The sequence below is a fragment of the Mytilus edulis genome, chromosome 10 (assembly GCF_963676685.1).
Source record: "Mytilus edulis chromosome 10, xbMytEdul2.2, whole genome shotgun sequence".
Classification (NCBI taxonomy): Eukaryota; Metazoa; Mollusca; class Bivalvia; order Mytilida; family Mytilidae; genus Mytilus; species Mytilus edulis.
Genome location: NC_092353.1, coordinates 26,979,961 through 27,001,146, shown reverse-complemented (window position 1 = coordinate 27,001,146; position 21,186 = coordinate 26,979,961). Strand labels below are relative to the sequence as shown.

Here is a 21,186-nt window from a genome sequence, read left to right as displayed (position 1 = left end):
TAACAGTACTTGTGCAACAGTTGTGATTGATGTCCATATTACATTGTAGTATGATAATACTTTACAGCATCGACAGAATTATCATCTTTGGTCGTCAATGCCTCTCATTTCATAATAAATTGCATTTGTTATCTAGGTTGTATGATTTTCTAAAACGACTTTTTTGTTATTAATGGAGTAGAATGTTGAAAAAAACAAATGACAAAGACAATTGCTGAATAAAGTGCAAGTTCTTTTTTAATGTTTTAAATAAAAAATTAGTATGGTGTTTGAGTGAATTAAAAAAGATATTTCTTATTTATTTCCAGTACATTAAAAAGCACTTTATCACACAATCAGTGGCAGATCCAGAAATTTTCATAAGTTAGGGCCCACTGACTGCCTAAGAGGGGGTTCAGCTCACTCCAGTCATGCTTCAGTGATTCCCTATATAATCCACCAATTTTGTTTCCATAAAAGGAGGGGGCTGGGCCCCCCGCCCCCCTAAACCCACCTCTGACAATACCATGAAAATAAATTTGCTGTAGCTATTTGTTGTATTTTGTTTTCATTGTGTATTTCTGACATAAAACCCTCATTTTTACTATATATATCATCAAGGATTACAAAAATACAGTTTGAAACTAGAAACACTTTTATTATTCTAAAAATTGCATTTTAATGATAAAACCAAGGGTAAGGAAAAAACTATCAAGTGTACCTTAATTTGATTCTGAAAAATAATCATTACATTGAATGCTTATAATTATCAGAATAATGAGATATGGTATGATTGCCACTGAGATTTATATCCACTAGAGTTCAAATATTGTGCATTCAATTAGTAGGTCACCTTCAACAATGAGCAAAATCCATAGCCTATAATAAGTTTTAAAAGGCTCTAACATGGCAAACAAACATTGTTAATCTAACTGATATTTCTAAATAACTGAATGCTCAATTGTTATGATGGTGAAAATAAGTGGCATTACAGTTTATTATGTTTATGCTATGGACACAAAGATCACCCAGGAGTTTTCCAAATGCCTACTTTGGACAGTCAAAAGACAAGTAGGAATAAAAAAATCTGCTTTAGTGTTGAATATGTAAAATTGAGAATAGAGATAAGGAATGTGTCAAAGAGACAATTAAGGAGAAGAAAATAGCCAAAGGACACCAATGCATCTTCATCACAGCGAAGAAAATCCAGCACCCTCAGTCAGGCTTTAGATGGACTCAAAATAGTGTGTACTAGTTCAGTGAAAATGGATGTCATACTAAACTTCAAAACATATAAATGAACTAAAATTGAAAATCAAAAAAGGCTATATAACATGTATAAAAATAAGAAGATGAGTATAAAAAAGAAGATGTGGTATAATTGCCAATGAGACAACTTTCCACAAGAGATCAAATGACACAGATATTAAACAACTATAGGTTACTGTACAGCCTTCAGCAATGAGCAAAATACATAATACCAATGTATAGTTGTATAAAGAAAAAGGAAAAACAAACAACAACCACTGAATTAAAGGCTGCTGATAGGGACAGACACATTCATACATAGTGAAACAGAATGTGGTTGGGTTAAACATGTTCTTTAAGCAGTATCCCAACCCTCCCCCTAACCTAGGACAGTGGTGTAATAGTACAACATAAGAAAAACCATAAAAAATCAGTTTAAAAAGGCTGAACCTTTCAGATGGATACAAATATAAATACCACATAGAGTGGATTTGGTCGGGTACTTGCATATCCCAACAACAAAGGTACATTTGAGTATTATTGCCAATGAGACAACTGTCAATCAAAGTTCAAATAAAGTGGATGTTATAAAATTAAAGGCAACTGATCAGCCTTGAACAATGAGTAAAACCCATATCATAGTGTCTGCTATTAAAGGCCCAGACATAAATTGTATGAACAATTCAATTGAGAAACTGACAGCCTAATTTATTACAAAACAATTATCGAAAATTAAAAATGACATACATGAACCAACAACAACCACTGAACTACATTTGTAAAGGCATAAGACTGTGCAAGGGTTAAATATATACTATTAATTTTAAAGCCTGCCTTTTATGGCTTTATTTGTAAATACCCAGCTATCTATCTAAGGCCAACTGCTGAAATTGTTATATAACACAAACAGTAAAAGGCTATCAGGAACTATATATATGATACTGAAAATACATGTGAAAACACTTGACCAAACAAACAACTGACTTCAGAAAATACACAATTAAATTTAAGGAGTGCATGAGATGAACCCTGGATTTTGGTAGGGTTTGTGTTGCTTTCTTTAGTTTTTGTTGTTGTGTCAATGTGTCCTTCTTCTAGACTATAAATACTAGGAAAAAGAAATAACCTAGTAACCTGAATTAGTAAGTCTATCAAGCCTCTAGCAGGGCCGTAACTACCTATGAGGCAGGGGAGGCAACTGCCTCGCCTGAATTTTCTACACAAATTTTTTTTTTAAGTAAAAAAAATAAAATATTCACAATATGTACACGAAGAACTTTATATTATAAACAACACAAGTTAACAGTTTTAACAGTGTAATCATGATACGTGATATGTCTGTCATTTTTCGGATTTTTGATCGAAAGTAAACCGTTTCAGTATTTGTTTTATTTTCTTTTTCGTGTGGCCGTCCGTCTGTTATTCAGTATTGAGGGGGGGGGGGGGGGGGGGGGCAGTATTCGTATGAGAACACATATGAAACTATGCTTTCGATAATTTTGAATGAAAACTTAACTATTCACATTTATTTGGGGCTCAATTATTTAAGCAGAGGAAGTTCCTTTTGTGTTGTGAATCTTTAAAGATATCGGAAATTCGTTGCCGGCTGAATCAGCTGTTGGATCGGGGTTTTTTTTAAGTTTCCCGAACGTACGAGAACATTATGGTCAATGCCTTAGTAGGTGAACACTCCCATTCGTTGTAGCAGGGACTTTATATACTAAGTATATACTAGACTAGTATAGAAAGTGCCTGGTAGTAGTTATATACGTCTGTTCAACTTTCAACATTTTTGAAATTCAAGATCCTCGATAAAAAAAAATATCTTGCGTTTTATAATCTTGCTTTATATGTTTTTTTGAACTTACCAGCTTCTAAAAAAATATCTTTAAATACAGAAAATACAGATAATAATTGTTTGCATGAATATTGCTCCAAGGATCCAGCAAGCCAAAACTGATCTTTCTTAAAGTAAGGAAATCGAAGGAAACGGGTATAATTTTAGTCATATCATTTGAGAAAAAAATCCACAGTCACAATGTATTTTTAATGTTAACAATTATAGGTCAAAGCCTTCAAGAGGAAACTAGCTTTGGCTCACCCCGAACAGCAATCTCAGCTTGTTTTTGCATAAAAGTTGCTTCCAGGTTCAAGCACTGAGTATTGGTGTTTCTTAATGTAAGGAAATCGAAGGGAAACGGGTAATTTTAGCCAATGACTGAGAGAAAATAAATCGGCCGGGGGCTGCACCCCCCTACTCCCTACCAAAGGGGCTCAATTAGCGGCCCCCAAACCCCTGCCTCCCCTGAATTCAAACCCTAGTTACGGCCCTGTCTAGTCCTTGTTGTAGTAGTTTTTTTAAGACTTAGTTAAGTTAAGTTAAAATTGCAATGAATAATACAGCAGGGATCTCCATGGATGAAAATTGAACCATGGAGGAACTTTCACCATTACAAACCTTGTCTACGCTGTACAGTGTAGCGCGATCGGAAGTATTTTATCCCTCCATACAAGGAATGGTGAAAATGCTAATTCATTGCTTATTTAAATTATATTTATTTGAATTTTCATTATAGAATTAGAAGTATCAATATTTTCATTTATTGCCGTTTTTAACCATTCAAATGCCAAGTCATTATGCCCCCCCCCCCCCCCCCCCCTTAGTCGAGAATGACCAAAAGCTGTCATGAAGGTCCCCATGCAGATTTCTTTTATTTTTGGTAATTGTTATGGGGGTTAAAAATCATCTAATGTGGAGCTTATTTTTCGTGGACACTGTCAAATTCAGAGCCCATTACCGGTATGGCTGATTTGCAGCAACAACAAAACAATTCGTACGGGTTATGTAAAAGGTTAAAGAGATTTGTAAAGCAAACGTCGACAAATGAAAAGGTTTTTAATGACTATCTGGAAAAATTGATGCTCTGCAACATGCATCTTTCGAGTCTGAATAGAAACCGGAAACGCGGATGTATCAATTTGATTGTAATATACGAAATGAATTCGGAATTTAGATACGATATTTCTTTACAGGAAATATTTAAGTTTTTACTTTTAAAGTCATAAGAAACCTCAAATCAAAAAAAATTAATGCATATGATTTTAATAACTCAATGGCTAGTTTTCATTATAAAACTTATGTACATATACTTTTTTCTGAAGAAAATTCTTTAATTTATTCATATTTAGAAGAAGTTTACTTTATTTGAATAGCTTCCTTCCAGCAAGCAATTCCCCCGACATATTTTCCGTATGCAATGTGACCTCAGTGTGACCCATCTCGTAAAAATCCGGTGACCACAATACGCATGGATGTCCTTAAAATAAACTATTATCTGAATTTACATGTTAAACACGTGCTCAATTTCCATGCTTTTTGTTTATTTTTCGTTAATTGTTGACAAACAGGTGACAATCGTTAAACTTCGGCTTCAAAACACGAACTTTAATTACCTGCCATATTTTCACAACAACTCTGACCGATTGAAAAAAAAATAACAATTATACGAAATTTACACGAAAAAAATGATAAATTCGAGCACAGAAGACTAAGTTTATGATGTTTGTATGCATTGGTTCAAGAATTGGAAGAACATTATTTTTCACCGGTCACTCGGTTCTTATGACTTTAAACTTTTAAAGTAATTCTAAATTATCGTTACAGCAGTACTCGATTTATTTACGATGAAATAATATTTACTGTTTTGCGTCTTATTTTGTACTTCTTAAAAAAGGGGGATGCTGATTGCGTAAGTCAAAATAAAGCACGTGTTCGACTTGTTAAACTGTTTTCTTTGTAACTGGATTAATTTATTTATTTAATCTAAATGATCATAATCATTTGCTGAAACTTAGTTGATTACTTCGACAAATGGATCGTCTATCCTCAGATAGTATTCTCCTGTTTGGTTTGTTGATCTACCTGTACAAGCTCAGGTACAAGTAATTAGCGATCTTAAAAAATCTGGTGAAATTCTGTTGATTGATGTGCAACTCAGTATATTATATAAAGGCATACGACTACAATTCACTCATATGCACAGTACATAAAATCATGAGTTACTTAATCCTGCAAAAATCCATAGAAGAATATTGCAATACTGCTTTGCTCTACAAAATAAAAACAAATTCATTATATATATTAAATACTGAATCACCTGTGTAAAAAATTGTCTATAATAATAGTCTGAGGTCTTACTCAATCAAATAAGACCTTGTACAGCTGTTGTATACATGTACTTGCAGTGTTTTATTCATATAAACAATTTAATACCAGGGTAACAAAGAAATACAATATTAAAGGCTTCAAATCAAAGAGGACTGACAGAAGACCACATAAGGTACACAAGCTCCATACAAATTTAAAAAAGAATGTTAAGAGAAGGACGGCATCACAGACAAATATAAAATAGCCTTTCAACTGTAACACAACACATGGTTATTTGGAATAGTCGTTTATTCAAGGCCGTCTGGACCAGTGTCCATAACGGACGGTCTCTTCTATACAGTAAAATACACAAGTATATATACAGAAAATAAACAGTGTCAAGGTTTCTATTAATTTGACCATTATAGTCTTAAATCAAAAGATACAGGGATGAATATCTATTAAGTTGTCTCTAATTGACATGTTTTGACATGCTTTGACCAACCTGGAGATTGATGGTCAAAGAATGCACGTATGTCCATTGTTTTAACTAATTGCTACATGTCACTACTTGGTCTGAATGTAAACATGTTATATATATATATATATAACCTAGAGGTCAATTGAACAACCTTTTACAAGGTCATGTTTTTCTTAATAGATATTCCCCTGAATTTTATTTAATTTAATAAACATTTTTGAGAATATATAATCATAAATATAAATATATATAATATATATTTATATATACATTTTAAGCCATCATATTGTCACATTCCTCCCTTTCTTAAGAAATATAATTTTATATTTTAGTTAAAATCGGTGACAATATGAATGCTCGCAATTTCCCTAAAAACAACAAAAAGTATTCATAAACAAAATCATTTCAAAAGTTCAACAACATCTAAATGTTCAGCAATGTATAGCTCATACAATTCTTGTGTGAATAACTAAGTTCGTAACATCAAATATCGGAACTTCTTATTTCCAGAAAAAGGCGCAACCATTAACTGCGGACCGTCTTCATAACCCCGACTCCAGTGAACTGCTCCTCTGATCGTCGTTGTCAACTCCAACAATCCCTTTGTTTATCTGCAACGCCAATTCCCATCATTTAGAAGTACTGCAATTACTCCGACCTGCATGTGATCCACCATCCATCGTCGAAAATCCAACTTGCATGTGATCCACCATTCATCGTCGAAGATCCAACTTGCATGTGATCCACCATCCATCGGCGAAAATCCAACCTGCATGTGATCCACCATCCATCGGCGAAAATCCAACCTGCATATGATCCACCATCCATCGGCGAAAATCCAACCTGCATGTGATCCACCATCCATCGGCGAAAATCCAACCTGCATGTGATCCACCATCCATCGGCGAAAATCCAACCTGCATATGATCCACCATCTGTCGTTGATTTACTCCTAACTGACCTAGCTTACCTACTCTGTTAATTCAGAGTCCCTGACTAGGTTGCTCAGTTATCACCGGCTGAAACATTACAGGCAAATCTACCTGTGATGCTGTAGAACGATTCCCTTTACCAATATAAGTTATGTGATCGTATAGTTTTATGTACATCTAATCGTCTGCGTTGTGTCCAATGATCAAAGCCAATATCCAATACTGGATAATGGTTCTTAGTGGCTGGTTCTTGTAATGGTGCAGAAGCTATTTTAACATCTCTGGAGGCAGTACCATCGCCCTCAACATTAGTTGACACCATTTGATCGCCACCAAGGTATCGTGTGACTATTTGAACCTCTCTATTACTAAATTCTCTTGGTTAACACCTATTATTAAACTTAAGAATATTTTAATAACAAAATAACTATAAATATAGCAACAAAATGAATTAATACATTTACTAAATTTGATAGTTCAAAGTCGTCCTCAAGTTCTAACTGCTTTAATTTGAAAAAATTAAATTATCGATATGTTATCTATTTTAAATAAGAACAAAAAATAAAAATAAACTCAAATACAAAAACAATAAACTAATAAGATAAACTTTTCTCTAGTTAGGACTGAAAATTTATTTAAATAAGGTTTGACATCCAACCAACACTTTCCTTCCTTTTTCATAAACAAAGCTGTGATTCAGAGATTACTGATATTTATAGGATTTCTAAACAATCAATTTTTCAGCGATCAATCTGAAGCGAGAATTAGAATGATTAATCAAAACAAAACTATTTTATATACATATATTTTCATTTAAAAACAATCATCATGAGACATACTTTAAGGCATGTTAGTCGTTCATTTTATTAAGATAACAAGAAATGTTTGAGAGAAAGTTTAACATTAATTGATCTTTCTTTCAAACTTATGAATTTTCGTATATTTTCGTTGGTATTCTGATTTCATCAACAGGCATGTCTTGATTACTTTCTAAATTATATCTATCAGAACTATTATCATTTGTCATATCACTTAAACTGGAAGTTAAAGATGACCTTATGCTCTTGTTTTTCTCATTTTTTCTTGGGTAGCTAATTTTCTTTTAACTCAATCAGGGTCACATTAAAATATTTGCGGAAGATGTATCGCGTTATTGTTTATAACGATTAATCATATGATACTTATTTCCATATTTTAAGTCCTAAATTGTTTTATTATGAAAACATTTCCATTTTCGACCCTTAGTATAGATTTATGTACTCTATAAATGTATAAATAATCCTATATTTCATCTATCGCTAAATACTTTTAAAACTTATTAAACCCTATATTTCCTTAAGAGTGGACTTAAACAATTATATCAATTTTTATCAGTTAAGTGCTATTTTCCGAAGATAGTTCCTCAATTCTTTAAAAATACCACAATAACTGCGGAAATAAAGGTTTGGATTCTAAATAACATAGAATATTTTGTTTCTCTAAACAAATGTGCTTACGCACCTACCCAATTGCGTCAACCATATTTGAACAACTATATGATTATAACATCGCAGAAATACCCTTAAATCCGTCGCCAAAAGTGTTCTTATGAAACTTTCTTATACCAATGTATATAGGCGCGTATATTCAAGAATTACAGATTGTCTCTTCAGAAAACAGCTCGAAATATGAATCAAAAATGAAATTATTATATTCGAAATCAAGATATATTAAATGTTTTATTCGAAATCAAGATATTAAATGTTTTAATATTATCATTATTCACGCAGTTAAATACTTTAAAATATAACCAACATCTTTAAAATATTTTTACCTATTGTTATTTAATTCTTAAAGTGTTGGTTTTTTTTTTAATTTAAATATCTATTCTGTCTTTTAAAAAACAGCATATAAAAACTTCTCATTATATCATTACAATATACATGTACGCAAATCTTATATATTGACTTATACTATCAAATACCTAACAAAGTTGCCAGTCTTTTATATTGACTAAAACAATCAAATTCCTATTATAAGTACCTTAGCCCTTATGATAATGATTACATAAAAAAATATCAATCAAAAATTAAACCTTCACCATTGATTTATAAAAAAAATAAATATCTACATTTTCGCTTAATAAAAACATTATCTAATAAAAAAATTTTTTAAATGAGTTAATCAGCATCTTGATCATGAACAATTGTGCTCACATCTGATACACCTATTCCTAATGTGTCTGATTTTGAACCATCAAAGCTTTTAATCGAATTAATGCCGTTTTTAAATACCTTTTGAGTGAGACTTTGAACTTGTGTTTTTAAATTTAGAAAAACAAACCCTGCATTAAATTCTTGTCTAGCCATTTTGAGAAATTAAGTAAAGAGTATCAAATAAAAAGTCACTTTACCTTAATATCCTTTGGTCACGGTTAACCAAAAATAACCACATGTAACACAACACATGGTTATTTGGAATAGTCGTTTATTCAAGGCCGTCTGGACCAGTGTCCATAACGGACGGTCTCTTCTATACAGTAAAATACACAAGTATATATACAGAAAATAAACAGTGTCAAGGTTTCTATTAATTTGACCATTATAGTCTTAAATCAAAAGATACAGGGATGAATATCTATTAAGTTGTCTCTAATTGACATGTTTTGACATGCTTTGACCAACCTGGAGATTGATGGTCAAAGAATGCACGTATGTCCATTGTTTTAACTAATTGCTACATGTCACTACTTGGTCTGAATGTAAACATGTTATATATATATGTTGTGTACAAGATGTAAGTTTGTACAAATTATAATTTGTACAGGGTTTTTGTACAAGTTATAAGTTTTTTGACACATACCTTCTTGCAACAGGTGATACAGGTTTAACTTATAAAATGTACCAGTGTAATGTTTTAAATTCAAAAAAATATACGTCAACCTAACGTTTAGTGCTATTTCCTTGCCTTCAAACTGGAAATGAGGATACCTGAATGGTTTAAATTCTAATTTTATTTTTTTCCTTATATCATATTCATATCTATACAAAATCTTTGTGAGGTCTTATAATGTTTTTGTATCAATGCTCAGTATTAGACTGTATAATGAAGTTGTGAAAAATTGACAGAAATATGCGGAGCAAAAGACTGTGTGCTTGCATCATCCATTTTTGTTCAGCAGGTCATAAAACACTGATAACTTGTACAAAAATTCTGTACAAATTATAATTTGTACAACATTACAACTTGTACACAACATATATATATATAACCTAGAGGTCAATTGAACAACCTTTTACAAGGTCATGTTTTTCTTAATAGATATTCCCCTGAATTTTATTTAATTTAATAAACATTTTTGAGAATATATAATCCTAAATATAAATATAAATATATATAATATATATTTATATATACATTTTAAGCCATCATATTGTCACACAACATGTTCAAGACATCATGATTATTTGGACTAGCCTACTCCTATAATTTTTTGCATATTAAAGCAAAAAAATAAAACAGTCTTTCTAAGTGTCAAAATTATTTTGACTATTGTACTGCATGTTGGGAACAACCCTCCAAATGAGGGCAAGGGGTCATTTTACTGTTGAAGAAAAGAAAATTAAGATTTTTAACCTAAAAGGGTAATTCGAAAAAAATCATTATTTTTGAAACAGGAGATATAAATCCAAGCCTATTATAAAACTCTTGGACATGTTTTGAACTTACAATTAGGAGATAACTGTATTGTATTTTAAGCTCCGACAGCGTCAATTGGGGATTTGATGGTCGCAAATTCAGTTATCCAATCAAAATGGACATTAACAAATAATGTTGCATTATAAAACCAGATAGAGGTATACATTAGTTCTTTCAATTCCAATGGGAAACATTTTTTCAACATGTGACATAAATTTTGTACTAAAAAGTGGATTTTACAACAAAAACAAAATTAATCACTTGAAATGTATTGTTTTACTCAGAAAAGTCATGCAATTGAGGGGTTGTTCCGGAAGCAATGTCTTTTTAATACAATAATAAAATAAAAATTATTTTGAAACTCAAGATGTTCAACTGTTCAACGTTGCGCGACTTTACTGTTTTTGTTTAAACCTATCAACTTGTAATGATAACCTACTTTTCACCTACTGCCTTTTGGCAACACATTAATTACGCTTAGTATGACCCTTTAACGCGTATATTCTGGCTGCATGTTGATGTTCTTTGGTTGAAGTCGATAAAAAAAACCAATCACTCATGGAGGCTGCCATTTTGGATGTTGTGGGTCAAAATATCATTTCGGATACTCTTCATAGGTTCTACGACAAATTGTTCCGTTTCTGCGACAGAAATTAGTCTCGATCACCCAGACGCATTATGAATATAGTTTGATTTGTAAAATTCAAGCGTCTGGGTAATCGAGACTACGACAGAAATCTGACGCAAGATTTTTTACCATTACAAAAACCCAGACGTTTGATTTGTAAAATTCAAGCGTCTGGGTAATCGAGACTAAACAGAAAGTTGACATCATTAGAAGGTATAAATAGAAACCTACTTTTATACAAGGTAGTTATGTTGAAAAAAGCCAACAGTATAATACCGCTGTTCAAAAGTCATAAATCTCGATTAAGAGAAATCAAATTCGGATAACATACTAAAACCGAGGGAAACACATCAACCATAAGAGGAAAACAAAGGAACACCAGGATTCTCAAGTGCAAGAAAAACAAACGCCAACATACATAGAAACGAACTATTTGATAGCAACTGGTATATTCCTGACTTGGTACAGGACATTTTATGAAATCTGGTGCGTTAAACCTGTTTTTACGGCTAGCCAGACTACCTGCTTATATGTCAATGTTAAAAAATATCGTTAAATGACAACACTACGTGACAAAAATACAACAGAAATACACACTCAAAAACACTTATCACAGAGAAACACACAAACATAAAGTTATGATAGTCGACACGAAATGCAAACCGCAGAACAACCGGAGCATCTTCCATCAGCGACTAGGTAACTTATATGTTATCTTGAACTTTATAAAATTATTTTCACAATACCAGTCCATACAATTATCTTGACAATGACGGTATTGATATGCTATTTTTATAAATTAAGTACATGCATGTTGGATGTATCAAATACTGAAACACATCGTATAGCAATGCAAATTCACACTCGATATAACAGTCATATTCGGTTATAGGTCACGTTCGGTACTTAGCAGACAGATTGCATAGAAGTTAAGTCACAATCTGAGAAGTGGTAAAAATGTCAATAGTTATTTTAGACACAAACATATCGTAAAGATCAACCAATTCCTGATGGTGTTCCTGTTGTTCCTTTTCTTTCCTTTTTTCCCCTCTTATTGTTGATGTTTTCCCCTCGGTTTTAACCGTTTGAGTTAATATACTGGATTTCAATCGATTCATGACTTTTGAACACGGGTATACTACTGTTTCCTTTATTTAATATGTCGTACTTCTATTTGAGAACACCAATTTCTCCTTTCACTTTCCTACTTTCACTTTTACTTCCTACTATAAAAACTGAGATGCAGAATCCCCCTTTTCATACTCAACCAATCATTTATATTAGATAGAACAATTCCTTTCGTATTTTACAAAACCAGTTGTTTTTGTCATATAGATTATTCAAACACATATATCATATAAATAATTGTAACAACAAAGGAGTAGGTCCGGTAAGGGACGATTTCGGCCTCAATTTTCAAGTTCATCTAAGTAAACGAAAGATTTTAGACACTTTTGAAACACTTGAATGTCTATTTCAATTGATTCAATTAGTTTATGTGAAAGATTTTAACTGATTAAGTCATTAAAAACGCTCCTATTCAAGCTTCAATATGAAAAATCTATCAAACTTATGACAAAAATCGTCACTTTTCAGATAGTTTTTGTCAAAAATGAAAGTGGCCGCAACGGTGTTCATCCTCAACCTTTATATATTGTGTATTATCATCAAATACAACATACATTTCAATATTATGAATGAACACGAATGCGGCCACTTTCATTTAAGACGGAAACCGTCTAAAATTTAACTAAAATGCTAAAATTGTGAATATTTCAGTAGTTTAGCATGACTTAATGATGCTAATACTCGATATATGTGCATTGTATTGTAAAAAACAGCCCACATTTATGTAGCAGAAACATTCTTCTTTTCAATAAAAATCTTAACGATTACATTTTCACAATTTTCTAAAACAGCTACATTTTGGGGCCAAAAGGGGTCTTACTGAACCTACTCCTTTATAGACAATTGTTATTATTCAATAACCTAAATCAAATTTAAAATATATACGTAATTTCCTTGCTACTTGCATCGGATATCTGACAAGTACATAATTTGGTTTTTTTAGCTTTCTGGAAGCCCTATATTTTGAAAGTAGTTTTAATAATTTTGTGTAATGAGGGAAAGATTTAATTTATGTTTCATCACGACCGAGTTTTTTTTCATTTAATTATATCATCTGTGCCACATTACATACAATGTTTAAAAAAGTTTATCTCAAATCTGCAAACTCTTGGCATTCTTACAACACATGCTTTTCGTCTTCAATACATATAAATTGTTATTTCTTCAATAAAAAGAATCTTTGATTTACTTCTTTACCTTCGTATCTGGCCGATTCAATTCTAATCGGAACATCAAGAACACCTGCTTTAAATTAAGCATATGCACTTCTGTATTTAACTTGCATAGTAATACTTAAATATATGTTTTTGTATAATAACTTTATTTGAATAACCAGTAAGTGCGCAATTTATTGTTTTTATAAGCAAGTAAATTTGAATACCATTTATTCTAGTAAATAATAAAAAGGTTGTGTTCATTATCTTTAATATCCAACTTGCCGTAAATACATTCAACATTGCAATACTGCCTTAGGTCGTGTCCCTTTTTTTTCCATTTGTCACATGTCCATTGACAACTGACGCTTGCTTTATAACTTGATGCTGCGTTCACACGTAATTGAAATTGGATTCGCATTACAGTGAGTTGACTGTTAGTGTTGCTCTCCACCAACTAATTCAAAATTTTGACCAAATTGCAATTTGTTTTATAAAATCAAATTGTTCAACTGGTCAGAAATTTGAACCAACTGCTGTAGAAAACCACAGCCAAGTCATGAAAGTGCAAGGTGATAAAATAAAACATACTTACAATCCTATAAGACTTTAACTCCACTTTAATGATGTTGTGACAAAATTAGTTTATCAGTTTGTATAGTTATGTTATATTCATTTCCATGCTGAAGGGGAACTGTTTATTTTGAATTGCTATTAAATTGTCCAAACTAAGCTTTCATATGGTTTTTCTTTCTATATTTTATTTTATCACCTTGCACTTTCACATTTTGACTGAACAATTTGTTCAATATTTTGACCAGTTGAACAATTTGGTTTAATAAAACAAATTGCAATTTGGTCAAAATTTTTGAATGAGTTGCAATTGGTGGAGAGCAACACTAACAGTCAACTCACTGTAATTAGTTTATTCGAATTCGAAACATTTTACGTCCAAAAGTAAATTCCTATTCGAATTGCAATGCGCGTCAAATTTGCTTTTCTGTCCGAACGACGTTAACTTTTAATTCGTATCAACAAATGCGGATTTCTAATGCAAATTGGTTAATGCGAATTAGCCAGAATTCGAATCAATTCGAATTAAAAAGGAAGAGTGTGTGTACGCGATTAGCGAATTCGATTCGAATTAAATGTACGTGTGAACTATGCATCCAATTAAAATTGATTAAATCCAACAGTCTGGTTAAAAAAGAGGTCTAGTTAAATTTCATTCTGTCAAACAATGAAGAGGAAACTCGTTCATAAATTTATAAGATATATCCGACTGTTTTAAAATAACAGAAGTTGGGCCACATCCAGATTATATTTTTATTCGTCTTAGCTTTTTATGTGACTTAGATCTTGTCTCATTATCAAACAAACCATACAACTACATTGTACAACAATACAGAATTATGAAGTACTTTAAACTTCAATGCATAGTTTGGTTTTGTGAAAATTACTAAAGATGATGAGCCCTTGACAGGTTAACCTGTTTTGAAAAAAAAATGTTTATTTCTGTGCTTCAGATCAGAATGAGTTACATGTAAACTTCTGCATTTCATCAGTCAGCTAAATCAAGGTAAGTAATATTTAGATATATACATTTTATCTACATGCATCTAAGATTCAATCTAGTTTCGGTTAGGGAATTCATTGTTTGAATGATTTATTGTTTAGTGTAAAACTGGAATCGATATATCAGTTTTGAAATAAATCACAAATGATTCTTATTTAAGTTTTTATAACTGTTAAAACCAAACGAAAAGTTTGTTATTTAAAGCAAACTCGTAAAACAAATGTAAAACAAGTTTCGGTTTATATTTTACATTTGTCTTTTCGTATAGTCATTAATTGTCGAAATCCTGATATGGCACACAACATGCAATTGTTTGCACCTCATCTTTGCGGTCAACCATCTTTTCAGCAAGTTTATTGAATATTTATGTTTGGTAATAAACTAATAAGATCCATTTTGCTACATCTGGTGATCCGTTTATTTGGCGGCAATCGACAATGGCAATCAGCAGGGTTTAAGAACATTCAGTTGTTCGACTTGCTAGTCAAATGCGTTTTGTTATAATATACTTTTTCACTTTTTTTCACTGTTGTTTGTGCTGTATTGAGACTTTTTTAACATTTGTTTTGCATGCAGACGTATATAAATGCGTTTTTTATGCAACACAATAGTAGCTAAGTAGGTTTGAACCTTGTTTTCAATTTAGACTTGTTTATATATTTCAAACGCAAAACAAAATAAAAAAAATTTAGCACCTCATGTTGTGGTTTGCCATCTTTGCCGCAAGTTTATTGTTTTTTACTTGTAATTAAATTAATATAGAGATCCATTTTGTTACACTTTGTGATCAATTTATTTGGCAAACACCAATAGGGGTCAGCATGGATTAAGGACATCAGTTGTTCGACCTGTTAGTCAAATGCGTTTTGTTAAAATATATTTTTCACTCTTTTGGTCTTTTTGGAAAATGTTGATTGTGCTATATTAAGACCCCTCTGCAAAGAAATTTGTTACATGCACACGTATAAAAATTGCGGTTTTTATCCAACGCAATCATAGGTTTGAACGTTGTTTTCAATTTAGACTCGTATATATATTATATTATATATACATTTTGTAATTCGTCTAGATATCAGCCAAATAATGTTAGATCTATAAATTTGCGGAAGCAATTTTATTTGTTCTTCCCACAAATCGCCTTTCACTATGCGCGACGCGCTAGACCACTCGACCACCAATGCTCTACATTTAATTTTTTTTTATTTGGGGACTGCTCTCCATGCAGTTATAACATGTCAAAACTGTCACAACCTTTGGAAATATAGAGTTGTGCCAGTTCACATCGCAAATGACTATTTTTATTTGGCATATCTTTAATTTGTAATCTTTGCGCCGTGTTTGGAAATTTTAAAATTGTTCCAGCGACTGTGATGTCCGCTTAAATTGTATGAACTTTCAAGATTTTGATAGTGTCTCTATTTGAATATATTGACATGATTCATTTGACATTGTGGTATTACCGAAGAAGGATATCTGTTATCCGAAATATCTAATATTTGTTCATTTTATAGTTATTTAATGGTGATGTTGTACCCTTTTTAACTTGTTATATGTTATATGTTGTAGTGTACAGAATCATATTACATGATCCATCGCCCTGTAAGATTAACCGTTGACTATTTATTTAGTCATTTAATATATATCTATCATATATACAGCACAAAATTTTCCAAATGACAGAAATAGTGAAAAGGTATATTTTAACAAAACGCATTTGACCAACAGGTCGAACAACTGATGTTCTAAAACTCTGTTGACTGCCATTGGCGATTGCCAAATAAATTGATCACAAGATGTAACAAAACGGGTCTTTATATTAATTTAATATCAAACAGAAAACAATTAACTACGGCAAGATCGTATACCAGAAAAATGAGGTGCAAACATTTGTTCACCATATCCGGATTTCGACAATTAATGTATCTTTAGTGATGTTAGGGATCGAAAAAAATTTGGGAGGCCATCTCTCTCTCTCTCGCTCTCTCTCTCTTGAAAATATACTTTATGTTGTACTGTTATACCACTGTCTAAGGTTAGGGGGGATCTCGCTAACATGTTTAACCCCGCCCCACATTATTTATGTATGTGCCTGTTCCAAGTCAGGAGCCTGTAATTCAGTGGTTGTTGTTTGTTTATGTGTTACATATTTGTTTTTCGTTCATTTTTTATATAAATAAGGCCGTTAGTTTTCTCGTTTGAATTGCTTTACATTGTCATATCGGTCCCTTTTATAGCTGACTATGCGGTATGGGCTTTGCTCATTGTTGAAGGCCGTACGGTGACCTATAGTTGTTAATGTCTGTGTCATTTTGGTCTCTTGTAGACAGTTGTCTCATTGGCAATCATACCACATCTTCTTTTGTATATTTAACCAATGTTACATGTGTTTGTAGTTTGACGAGGATTCAAAAAATAATCATGGCTGGAGCACAACTAGGTAAGCTTTTTTAGGAGATTCTTTAATTGTTTTATTTTCTACATATTAACAGTTTTAGTATGATTCAATTTATGATCAGCAGCTAAACAATTTTTAAACAAAATTGACGAAGAACTAATTAGAACTAAACCATACAAAGTTCTTTCAAAACTGAATGAATGGAAATAAAAAAATGAATACTATTTATTATGGAAAAATGTCATGTTACTAATACTTCAAAAACCTACCCCTTATAAGTATTTGTTTTAGCAATATTTATTAGGGGTTTGAATATGTTTTCATTGCTTTTAGTAAGTTAACGACTCTTTTCATTCGTATTTTAGTGTTTTTATACGGCTCAACATAAAATGAAATACTACATTTTTTTTTTATTTTCTAGCAGCAGCTGGTAGAAAGGTAATTGCATTCTATGCTTCCATCAGTGGAAAAGAACATGTTTATCTCGGAGACGATCAGACAATTGTATATGGAAATGTGAAGTTCAACCACGGAGATTGCTACAATAAATTGAGCGGACACTTTACTTGTCCTGTTAAAGGACTTTATCACTTCAACACAAGCGCTTTTTGTGTTGGGGAAGCAAATTTACATCTGGGTCTGTGTAAAAACGGAAATGCGATAGCCTTAATGTACGCTCATGGACACGGTAATTCAGCTAGTGTTTCTTTGCCTTTAGAGCTTGACAAAGGTGACAATGTCTACGTAAAACACACCGTAAAAGCTCGCCAAGGCATCCACATTGGCGATTATACTAACTTTTCGGGTAATTTGGTTTTCGAGATTTGAAAATGTAAATGAACTTTATTCTCATTTAACTATATATTATAAATACAGAGCAAATAGTTATATATAATAATATATACAGCATGTGTGAAACAAACTTTAACTAGGAGGACTGAATTTCACATCTTACATTATTCATGTATAGTAACAGTGTTATTTAGGTTTTATAAACAATTACATCATTTGTATATTCCTGGGCAGCAATATTCTTCCAACAATATATTTTATCAAGATTCATCAGATTGGCAACTCATACAGATGTGAGCTTTAATTGTTTGTGCTTTGCTTTTATATAATTATAGGCCAAGTGAGCTTTTCTCATCACTTGGCGCCAGTCGTCCGTCGTCGTTATCCGTCAACTTTAATTTTGCATAAATCATCATTGGGGTACTTAGTTGATAACAATATACATACGATCTATCTACCCTGAAATGTTCATTGAAATTTTCAGACACAGCAGTACACCCCTTGTTGGGTTACTGCTCCTGAAATGATAATTTTAAGGACATTCTGTAGTTTAAAGTTACATTCTTGTGAATATCATAATAGATAAAGATAAACTGTAAACAATAAAAATGAACAGCAAAGTTTGTAGGTGACAACACAGTCAATAGATACCTAGCTTTCATTCATAAGTATTTGCTAGTGTGTGAAAATGAACTACAATGAAAAACATTCCTAAATATTAATACTCAACAATCTCGATTATCGGCGAGCTGTGCCTTACATTTTGCAACACTAGATTACAAAATAACTTTTAGTTTGGTATTTTTATTTTGTTCTCTATACTGATTTTACATTTTTTACAGATTGAATTTTGCATACATTTTTCATATTAAGATGAAAATAATTCATATCCACATAAAAATATTATTACGAAGACAAAAACATGAAATAAAACATTTTAAAAATCATTTGTCTTTGATATCGAACATGCATGATCCTAGAGAGTGCTAATGGGAGATAAATCAAAATGGTTTGTTTTTACTCTTGTAAAAACTTTAATTATTTTATAGTTTGTAAGATTTTCTAGGAAAGATAAGCACCAGACCAAAAAAAGAATATGCATACATTCATTCAGACAATTGTTAAATACCCATACCTTATAAAAAGTGTGTATACATAGAGAAAAATAAAAATGATAGTCATGAATGAATAATTTAATTTATTTGTTTATTCATTGACACTGACAATTGATATTCCATCCAGTATTCCTGTTTCACTTTGAGATATTTTTTTTAAAATATTTCTCTATAATAACAACTTTTTGGAATATTTTCTTGCATGTTTTTCATTATATCACTAGCTTGGTTTACATATTCACAGTATGATGTTTAATTTTCTATGATAGACATCTAAATAACATGAATAAAGAGGTGCATAGTTTTTATATTAGATCCATAATTTTATAATCTTTGATTATTTCCAATGTCACCAAATTTTATTTCATTTTCTATGATGTACGTATACCCCATTTAAAAATCATATAAGTTCCAAAATTTTATAATGATTATTTTCAAATCAAATGTAAAGCCACAGAACATGTTGGATACACTTATTTCTCCTATTTGTATTCCAGTTTTGATCTGATAGCATTCGTACACAGCGACTGATCGTCAATGATGAGTCTTATGTAGACGAAACGAGCGTCTGGCGTATTGAATTATAAGCCTGGTAATTGGATAGTAAACTATATACTCCAAAATGAAAAAAAGTTTGAAATGTATGAAGAAATGCATAATATATCCATCTGAAAATTGAAACTGAAAACACCTGAATAGCTATTTCTTGTTTTACTGACAACTTGACAATACTTCGTATATGATGTACAAAGGATACATATTTAAGATTCATTTGTTATGTAAAACTAGTTTAGTTTTCATACATATTACAGTGACTTGACTTTTAGTGTTGCTTTCCAGCAATTGCAACTCATTCAAAATTTTGACCAAATTGCAATTTGTTTTATTAAACCAAATTGTTCAACTGGTCAGAATATTGAACAAATTGTTCAGTCAAAATGTGAAAGTGCAAGGTGATAAAATAAAATTTACTTACAATCCTATAAGACTTTAACTCCACTTTAATGATGTTGTGACAAAATTAGTTTATCAGTTTGTATAGTTATATTATAGTCATTTCCATGCTGAAGAGGAACTGTTTATTTTGAATTGCTATAAAATTGTCCAAACTAAGCTTTCATATAGTTTTTCTTTCTAAAAGTATTCTATATTAATAAGAATCAGATATCATTTTAAATAAAACATCATATATTCAGTAAAATATGTGTGAAATAACAATATGCTATTGATAAGTTTTCAGGGGAGATAACCTAAAATATTATTCTTTTGAATAAAGACTTTTTGAAAGAAAAGTTATTATCTCCCCCATGGAAACTTCCTACAAACATACATTGCAATTTTACACATATTTTACTGAATATGAAATGTTTTAATTCACATAATGTCTGATTGTTATAAATATAGAATACTTTGAAAGGATGAAAAATTTTGTCCTGCGGTTTTTTTTTAGTTGTAATCTCTGTCCTGCCTTTTTATTTTTCACTCTATTCGGTCCTGCCTTTTTTTTTATTAGTTTATCCTAACTTTTTTTACCTAAATTTGTCATCCTGCCTTTTTTTTTTGCAAAGTGTCTCATCCTGCCTTTTTTTTTCACTCAAAACTCCTGTCCTGCCTATTTTTTTCAAATTTCATCCTAGCCCCCCCCCCCCCCCCCCCCCCCCCATAAAAATCAAATGGTAGCTCCCTTATCACCTTGCACTTTCATGACTTGGCTGTTTTCTTTAAAAAAATGTTTTTGGTTTTTGAAGATTTGATAGTTTTTTATCAGGTGAACGTAAGTTATTATTTTGATTATCAGTAAAATAAAAATGTTCTTGCAAATAGTTAGGCACCATATCATTTAATGATTTAAATACAAGTATTGCCTTTTAGTATTGAATACGATCATTGATGGACTATCTATCCATATTCTTATAAATTACAACTTTTCTGG

At 31.5% G+C, this 21,186-nt stretch overlaps 1 long non-coding RNA gene across 2 annotated transcripts; it reads left to right on the top strand.

Moving 5' to 3' along the window:
* The first annotated feature begins 11,177 nt into the window (after positions 1-11,177).
* On the top strand, positions 11,178-19,738 carry LOC139490747 (uncharacterized). 2 transcript variants are annotated; one of them, XR_011656386.1, is made up of 4 exons: positions 11,178-11,306; positions 14,902-14,954; positions 17,345-17,388; positions 17,768-19,738. It is a non-coding gene; the product is annotated as an uncharacterized lncRNA (long non-coding RNA). The 2 variants fall into 2 exon arrangements; XR_011656384.1 differs by having other exon boundaries at positions 11,197-11,335.
* The last annotated feature ends 1,448 nt before the right edge of the window (positions 19,739-21,186 follow it).